The sequence below is a fragment of the Tupaia chinensis genome, unplaced genomic scaffold (genome assembly GCF_000334495.1).
Source record: "Tupaia chinensis unplaced genomic scaffold, TupChi_1.0 Scaffold148768_1, whole genome shotgun sequence".
In the NCBI taxonomy this organism is placed as follows: Eukaryota; Metazoa; Chordata; class Mammalia; order Scandentia; family Tupaiidae; genus Tupaia; species Tupaia belangeri.
This window is the reverse complement of record NW_006208615.1, coordinates 408,881-418,368: the sequence shown is the minus strand read 5'-3', so window position 1 is coordinate 418,368 and position 9,488 is coordinate 408,881. Positions and strand designations below refer to the sequence as shown.

Here is a 9,488-nt window from a genome sequence, read left to right as displayed (position 1 = left end):
GCTAAATGGCAAAATTGACTCTGGGGGACAGTTTCTCCAGGAACATTCAGTTCGGTGGAAGATTCATATCCAATTGCCTATTGTCAAGGGGCTGCAAAATCCCACGAGGGACACAGCCAGATGGACTCTTGACTGGTTCCCTCTGGTGAGCACTTGCCGTCTGTATGTTGCAGGATGGGGGACACAAAGGCTGAATGGACGATTTTCCCTATAGAGACTGATAGGCAGAGTAGTGAAGGTCAATTCTGCCCTCGGAGGCTAGGACATGAATTCCTCCTGACTGTGATGCAAAACGTCCTCCTGGAGCCTGGCCTGACCTTCCTGCAATGCCTTCCACCATGGAGCCAAACCTGCCCTCTGTCTGAGGTGAGAGAGAGCAGGTATCACCTTCTACCTAGACAGCCTTCCCTCAATCAGCTCGACAGACTTCCATTCCCTTGTCCTCCTCCATTCCACCTGTCACCTACCTCAGAAATACTCTGCTCTAGCACCAGGGTATCCACTGTTGGAGAACCAAGAGGACGGACCCCCAGAGAGAGATCATCATGGTCTTTCCTATCACACCCTTTGGCCGAGGCCTTCCCACAGGCTTGAACAGCCTAATTCCCTACCTATACTGTTTGGCCCTTCTGGTGGCACCCCCAAGAGACTGCACAACTCTTGAACCTCTGGGGTAAGGCTCATTCCCAGAAGCCTTTGTCCCTTCAAAATCTCCTCATTGACTACTTCCTTCAGTCAATGATCTCTTAGGATCTCCAGGAGGTGCAGGCTTTTGATATCTGGAGAGGTCAGAAATATTTGGGCCACACTGCTCAGTGCCACTATGAAAAAAAATCTCAATCCAAGTCATCCAAGACCAGTGTGCTGGATTGTATGTTAGCTAATTTCAAAAAGGGTTTCTCTGGTGACTACAGGGTCAAAATGAAACCAGAGAAGTTGAGAGCTCTTTGTAATGTCTAGTAGCTCTCTTTCAAGGCAGGATGGCCACTGGAAGGAATTTTACACCTCCCTACCATGTGGACTATGTACAACGTTGTTACTGGCACCCCAGGCCACCCCAATTAGTTTCCTTATGTTGACTCCTAGCTACAGATAGCCTGACTCCTGCTATGCACACATATCTGCATGAAGGGGAACAACCAATGCACCATCTTAACTGCCCATGTCCTGCCCCCAATGCTAGATTCCAATCAAAAGAAACCTATGGCTCCAATTCTTCAGGGCCCCAGCCAGAAGAGGAGCCATTTTTGGCTCCACCCCATATGTCTAAGCAACTGAACCAGCAAATCAAAACTCCACCACCATCTATTTCTCTAAGGCCTGAAGAAAAGTCCAAGAAGCCAGCACTGGCTCAGGGAATTAAAGCCAGTGCAAAGAAATCTACAAACATGGCAAAAACACAGAAATAATTCAGAAGACAGATGAGCCTGTGAGGCAATTTTATGAGAGGCTCTGTGAGGCATACCGGATCTATAGTCCATTTGATCTTGAGAGCCCAAAAAGCCAGCAAATGATTTACACCACCTTTGTTGCCCAACTGGCCCCTGACATTTGAAGAAAACTCTAGAGGTAGAAAGGCTTTGCTGGGGTGAGCACTGCCCAGCTCCTGAAGATTGTAATCAAGTCTTTATGAACCAAGACTTAGAGGAAAGAAAGGATGCAGATCGGCAGATGAAGCAAAAGGCAACTCTGCTGGCTGTTGTGATTAGACAACTGGATGCCCCACCAGGTCCCAGGGGGCGGGGGGCGGGCAGCAAGAACCTGCTGCCCAGGCTCAGACCAACCCAATGTGCATACTGCAAAGAAGATGGACACTGGAAAGGTGAATGCCCCAAGCATAAGACAAACAAAGGGAGAAAGACCAAAAGACCCTTGGGAGTCCTTAAGACCTTCCATCCAGAATCCTTGAGAGACCTACTGGTCATGATGGAATCAGAACAGGAATGACTGAACTCCATGATCCTGGGCCTCCAGGAACCCCTGGTCAACATCAAAGTGGGGGGCCAGCCAATGACATTCATGGTAGATACCGGAGCTGAACATTCCAGATGTAGCCCAGCCCCCTGTCAGGCCAAAAAGCAACCATCATGGGGGCACTGGAAATACCAAAACTCAGCCCTTTTTTACAGGTGAGAAGCTGCCAATGAGGGGATGGGCACCTGGTTACCCACAAGTTCTTGTACCTGCCTGATTGCCCAGTCTCATTGCTGGGAAGAGACCTATTGACTAAACTCAGAGCACCAATCAACTTTGACTCATCAAGGCTTGGCTGCATTGATTGTCAGCTCTACCAAAATCCTGACTGTAACAATGCCCAATAGGAAGAATGGTGAATATTTGCCTGCAGGGAAACACTTGCTACCAACTTAGAAAACTTTCCAGATCAGGAAACTGGGTGTGCTCTGCTCCAATATATGGACTACCTTCTGCTTGCTGGAGCAACCTGAGAAAATTGCTGGAAAGGAGCTTGGGCCCTGCTCCACCTACTCTCCCAGGCTGGGTACAAGGTCTCAATGAAGAAGACCCAGATCTGTCGTACCCAGGTACATTTCCTAAGATTTATTCTAACTAAAGGACACCGTACTCTCAGGCACGAATGCAAACACGTGATATGTGGGCCACCTCAGCTCACAACAAGGAGACAACTATGCAAGTTCCTGGGAGCAGCAGAATTTTGTAGGATTTGGATCCCTGGCATTGCTGAGAAGGCCAGACCACTGTATGAGCTACTCAGAGGTCCAGAAGAGATCTCCTTCGAATGGGGACCTCTCCAAGAGCAAGATTTCTGGGATCTCAAGTCAAGTCTTGGGAAAGCTCCAGCTTTGGGGCTCCCAGACGTCACCTGAGAATTCAATCTGTTCATATATGAAGTCATACATTAGGAATTCTGACTCATTGGATCTTGAGAGAGACCCATCACCTACCTATCTAAGAGACTCAACCCTGTGGCATCTGTATGGTTCCTCCTGCAAGCCCTTGCCACCACCATCAAATTATTTAGAGAAGCAGACAAATGAACCTTAGGCCAAGTTATCACCACCCGGGTCACTTACTCAGTGACCATCTTGATGAACAGCCAGGGACATAAGTGGTTAGCCAGCTCTAGGATGGCCCACTATCAAGGCTTATTGATTGAGAACCCTTGGATTAGGTTCCAGATTCTCCATGCTCTCAACCATGCCAACTTCCTCTGGGCCATGATGGGGACTCCTTGACCACAATTGTGAAGAGGCCTTCGATGAGGACTTTTCTGGATGCCCTGATCTTATAGACACACCATTGAAGACTTCATACCTCACCCTCTTTACTGATGGTAGAAGATATATGCAGGATGAAAACCTATATGCTGGCTATGCAGTTACCTCTCACAACACAGGGATCGAGGCTGGGGCACTACTCCAAGGGTGATCAGCTCAGCAGGCTGAACTCTGGACATTAATCTGAGCCCTAAAATTGGTGATTGGCAAGATAGTAAATATCCACATGAACTCATGATATGCCTTTGCCACCCTACACACCCATGGGACATTATATCAAGAGAGAGGATTCCTCTCAGCAAAAGGAAAGACAGCTAAAAATGAAGAAATCTGCCAATCATTAGAAGCAGTCTGGGAGCCAAAGGAAGTGGCAGTCATCTATTGCAGAGGATACCAGAGAGAGGAAGATTCCATCATCCTGGGAAACCTATTAGCAGACGAAGCAGCCAAGACTGCTGCCAACTGAACCCTGACTGCTTTAACCATGGTGTTATTACTCACAAGTCTCCCAAAAGCCCTCCGCCTCATTCCCCTGATGAACATCATTGGCCAAAATCATAGGGAGCAACTCTGGAAGAAGATGAATGGTAGAGACTGCCAGATAAAAGAGTATAGATGCTCCAGTCCCTGAGATATTCATTGGTAAAGAAGTACCACTAGCTAACTCACTGGGGACAGACTAACCTGGAGAGTTTACTGGGAAGATACTATTTCTTGAGTCACTTATCATCATTGTGTGCAATTGTGAGCATGCAGTGCGAGACCTGTGCCAGAAATAACCCTTCCCAGGGGCCAACTTGGCCAGTTGGAATATAAGCTACTGGGACAACTCCCCTTATAGTTGCTAGAGGCAGACTTCTTGTAAGTGCAACAATGCCAGGGCTATAAGTACGTACTAGTCCTTGTCTGCACTTACTCAGGCTGGATGGAAGCCTTCCCTATGGATGGAATGCGTCCCTACACAAACTGAAAAGGCCAGAGAAATTACTCAAGCCCTTCTGAAGGAAGTTATACTTTGGTTTGGGCTCCCCCTTATGATCGGGTCTGACAATGGCCCTTCTTTCATGGTAGAAGTCACACAGGGAGTGGTAAAGGCCTTAGGCATAAAGTGGAAACTTCACACTGCTTACCAACCTCAGTGTTCTGGGAGAGTGGAGCGAATGAATCATACTCTCAAGTCTACCCTAGCAAAGCTCAGTCAGGACACTGGGTGCCCATAGGTGGATGCCCTACCACTGGCTCTGCTCCAAGTTCCATGCACTCCACAGAAACAGGGTTATTCCCCTTATGAGTTTCTATTTGGCCAGCCACTCCCTTTAGTCACCCAGTCCTGAATGGCTGATGTCTGCCAGCTGGACAAGGCAATCCTGACTCAGGATCTGGTGATCTTGGGGAAGACTTTGAAGGAAATAGCCCATGTAACCTTAGAGAGAACACCCCCCTTGGAAACTGAACACACAAACATGAGCCCAGGGACTTAGTGTGGGTTAAAAATTGGAGAAGAGGGAACCAGCAGTTAGCGTAATGGCTATGTCGCTGGACTCCCACGTAGTCGACCGCGGTTCGTGTCCCGGACCCGGTGCCTTAAAACTCACGCCGGGCGCGTGTGCGTGCGTGCCCAAGATCCCGAGAGGAGAATGGAGGAGAAGGGATTGCGGCGTGACCATCCCCCCTGGGGGGTGATTTCTCGCTTTCTGTCTCTATGTCTCTGTCTGTCTGGAGAGCGCACGCGCCCTACAGTGAAAATCTCTCCAAAAAAAAAAAAGCAAAAAAAAAAAAAAATTGGAGAAGAGAATCACTACTACAGCCTACCTGGTTGGGGGCATATGTTGTTGTGCTTGTTACCTCTACTGCAGTTAAGGTTGCAGGGCTGGTCCTGTGGATCCATCATTCTTAAATGAAGCGAGCTGCAACACTGGAGGATCCCGGGACCTGGAAGGTGCTAAGCCACTCCGATCCACCAACCAAGGTGACCTTTGTGAGGAACAAGACCCATCATTAAGACTATAGCCCTGCTGCATCCACTCCTGGGCTGACTGCTCTACACATGATGGAAGCTTGAAGAGACTACAGCCTTGTTTGGTCACTCCAGACGCTGACCAATCTACACACGGCAGAAGCCTGAGGACAGTGATGGATGGCACTCCAACAATACCCTTACAACCTCCAGACAATACCTTTACAACCTGCTTATCACTGCCCCGGGAAACTGTGTTTACCACTCTCCTGTTAATCGACCTTCCTTAGGCATGGCTGAGGAGGCTCAAAAGGGGGGAATCATATGGAGCAAACAGAAACTTGTGAGCAATTTTTTCTCTTTTTTTGGAGAGGTTATCGCTATAGGGCGCATGCACTTGCCAGACAGACAGAGAGAGACATAGAGACAGAAAGCGAGAAATCACCCCCCAGGGGGGATGGCCACACCACAATCCCTTCTCCTCCATTCTCCTCTCGGGATCTTGGGCACACATGCACACACACCCGGCGTGAGTTTTAAGCCACCGGGTCCAGGACATGAACCGTGGTCTACTATGTGGGAGTTCAGCGACATAGCCATTATGCTAACTGCTGGTCCCACATGTGAGCAATTTTTAAGCAACCCAGGGCTGATAGTTGCCTGGGCTTTCTGTTTCCCCACAAGCTAGCTGCCCTTCTCCTGGATTATTAAGTGGCCAGAGGCCTTGAGCAGGTTGGATTTCCTGCTTCTCTGCCAGCTCTTTATTAGGACAGACACTGAGCTCCATCCCTGATAAGACACTCCAAGCATGCTGAAACCACCTCTCCCCAATTCATGCATAAAAGTCTGTGTCCAACTCTAGGCTGGGGCCAGAGATTCAGAGTATTAACTCCTCTTTACCCACTGGCATAATAAACAGTTCTCCTATCTCTCCAGGTACTGTTTTCCATTCCTTGGTATCTGGTTTTGTGCAACAGATTGAAATAAGATCTTTTGTTGTTACTGTATAGAAATGCAACCAATTTGTATATTTTAATTTTATATCCTACAATCTTACCAAATTCATTTATTAGTTATATTTCTTTGTGTGGGGTCTTTAAGTTTTGATGGATAATATTAGATCATCAGGAAAGTCATGATCTCCTTTTCTGTTTTTCTATGCAAAAATGTGTCATTACTTTCCTAATGACCCAATATTATGTCATCTACAGAGATAATTCCAAAAATAAAATTAAAAAAGCAATCCCATTCACAATAGCATCAAAAAGCATAAAATATTTAAGAATAAGCCTAATGTGGGACCAGCAGATGGTATAATGGTTATATTGCTGGACTCTCACCTAGTCGACCACAACTCAAGTCCTTGAACCAGCCGCTTAAAACTCAGGTCTGACACATGTGCGTGTGTGTCCAAAATCCCAAGAGGAGAATGAATGACAGGGTACTGCAGCATGGCAATCTTCCCTGGAGGATGACGTGTCATTTTCTGTCTTTTTGTTTCTCTGTCTCTTTGGCAAATAAATATGCCCTATAGCAAAAATTTTCCTTTTTTAAAAAGAATAAGCCTAATGAAAGAAGTGAAAGGGGCTAGCAAGTGGCAGAGTGGTTGAGATGCTGGACTCCCACATGGTTGACTATGGTTTGAGTCCTGGACCTGGCAGCTTGCTATCTCACTTTTCCTCTCTCCCTCTCTTTCTGTCTCTCTCTGGTGAGTGAATGTGCCCTATACAAAATAAATAACAACAATAGTAAATGAAATAAGTAATTATTTAACAAAGAAGTAAAAGACTTCTACAGTGATAACTATAAAATGCTGAGTAAAGGAATTAAAGACATAAATAAATGGAAACATGTATTATGTTCATTAATTTGAAGACTTGTTAAAATGTACACGCTACCCAAAGTGGTCAACAGATTCAATGAAAACTTTACTAAAATTCAAAGTTATATTTTAGGGACCAGCAGTTAGCAAAATGGCTATGTTGCTGGACTCCCATGTAGTCAACAGTGGTTCGAGTCCCGGACCCAGTAGTTTAAAACTCATGCTGAGTACATATGCATACATGCCCAAGATCCCAAGAGGAGAATGGAGGAGAAGGGATTGTGGTGTGGCCATCCCCCCTGGGGAGTGATTTCTTGCTTTCTGTCTCTCTGTCTCTCTCTGTCTGTCTGGTGAGCATACGTGCCCTATAGCAAAAACCTCTCCAAGGAAAAAAGTTATTTTTCACAGAAAAACCAAGAAAGTTCTTACAATTTACATGAAACCATAAAAGATTCTAAATAGCCAAAGCAATCTTGAGCAAGAACAACAAAGCTAAGGCATTATGCTACCTGATTTTAATATATATTACGAAAACTACAGAAATCAAGACAGTGTGGAGATGGTATAAAACTAGAAGATCTATAGACAAGTGGAAGAGAAATAAATTCTCACATCCATGATCAACAAGGGTGCCAAGAATACACAATGAGAAAAGGATCATCTTCTCAGTAAATGGTCTGAGAAAATTGGATATCCACATGCAAACAGTTAAATTGGACCCTCATCTCATATCATTTACAAAAATTTACCTAAAATAGACCAAAGACTTCAATGTAAGACCTAAAACTGTGAAAGTAATAGAAGAAAATGGGGGGAAATGTCCTTGACATTGGTCTGGGCAATTTTTTTTATATGACTCCAAATACATGCAACAAAAGAAAATATAAATAAGTAGTATTGAATAAAGCTGAAAAACTTTTACACAGCAAAAGAAACAATCAACAGAACGAAAAGACAACCTAAGTAGTAGGAAAATATTTGCAAAACACATGAGGTTAATTTTCATCATATATAAGGAACTTCTAAAACTCAATAACCAAACCAAAAGAAATATAAAATAACCTGATTTTAAAATGGGCAAAGTACTTGAATAGATATTTCCCCAAAGAAGACATACAAATGTCCTACCTGTGTATGAAAAGATACTTAACATTGCTAATCACCAGGGAAATGCAAATCAAAACCACAGGGGAGTATCAATCCACATCCATAGGAGTGACTGTTATTTTAAAAAGATGTGATCAACTCCATGGCTCCTCAGAACTAGTGATTTCAGGGAAAAAAGAGAAATGAAGATTTTCTACTGATAATTCAGCCTCCAGCCCACAAACTCGAGTGGTAGGGAGCCCCTCTAGCCTTCTCTCTGTCTCTGTCTGTCTCTGTGTTCTCATTTTTTTTTTTTTTTGTAATTTTTCCTTTTTAAAAGTTTTTAAGGTAAAGTATTCTCTGGACTTCCAGCCCCTCTGTTATCTTGCTAATAATCCCCTTTCCCACATCCATCCAGGAGAAGCAAGGGGTAGGCCTTCAGAAGAAGACTCCTCCATGGCTCCAGAGAACTAGTGATTCTGCACAGCACACAAACATTCCACATAGTTTTTTTTTATTTTTGCTTTTTAAAAGTAAATAAATAAAAATTATTTCGTTCTTTTCCTCTCTGTTTCTTTGTTCTTTTCTCTCTCTCTCTCTTTCTCTCTCTCCCTCTCTTTCCTTTTCTTTTATTTTATCTCATCACTCTGCTCCTCAATCTCTATTATCTGTGTTTCTAGATGGATCTAAGGGAACCATAGCCAAACATCCAAACACTATTAGGGTTTAACATATTCCTCAATATTCACTGAATCTGCTGAACAAAGGGATAAAAATGGGACAGCAAAGAGATTCCAGATCACCTCCTTCTGCATGCTCCTGAACACTCAGATTGAACTTCAAGAATTAGAAAGAAACACAGCAGCTATCAGATGACTAGAAATCACCACAGTGCCACAAGAAATATGGAAAAGCAAGAAAATCCCCCCCTTCCAAGGAAAAAGAGTAACTTCTCTATCCACAGACAGTTCAATGGAAACCATGGAAATGTCTGATAAATAAATTAGAATATTCATAATGACGAAGCTAACAGAAATGGAAGAAAAGAGAGACAACAAACTGCAGAAGAAGCAGGAGAAAGGAGCTGGTGAGTTACAGGAGGTGAGGGAATTCTTGCAAGATCTAAAAGCGAAATTACACGCTTTAAAAAAGGATCAAATGCACCAGTTAGAGATGAAAGGTATAACACAGGAAGTCAAAATCTCCCTTGAAAGCATTAAAAGCAGACTAGATCATACAGAAAATAGAATCTCAGATGTAGAAGAGAAAATTGATGGCCTAGAAAAATCCACCACAAAGACTGAGAAAATGGCCCAAAAATTTGAGAATAATATACGAGAAATAGTAGATACAATTAAACGTCCAA

At 44.2% G+C, this 9,488-nt stretch overlaps 1 pseudogene; it reads left to right on the top strand.

Moving 5' to 3' along the window:
- The first annotated feature begins 2,326 nt into the window (after nt 1-2,326).
- The window catches only part of LOC102471727 (multifunctional protein ADE2 pseudogene), a 19,394-nt pseudogene continuing 12,232 nt past the window's right edge, over nt 2,327-9,488 (top strand).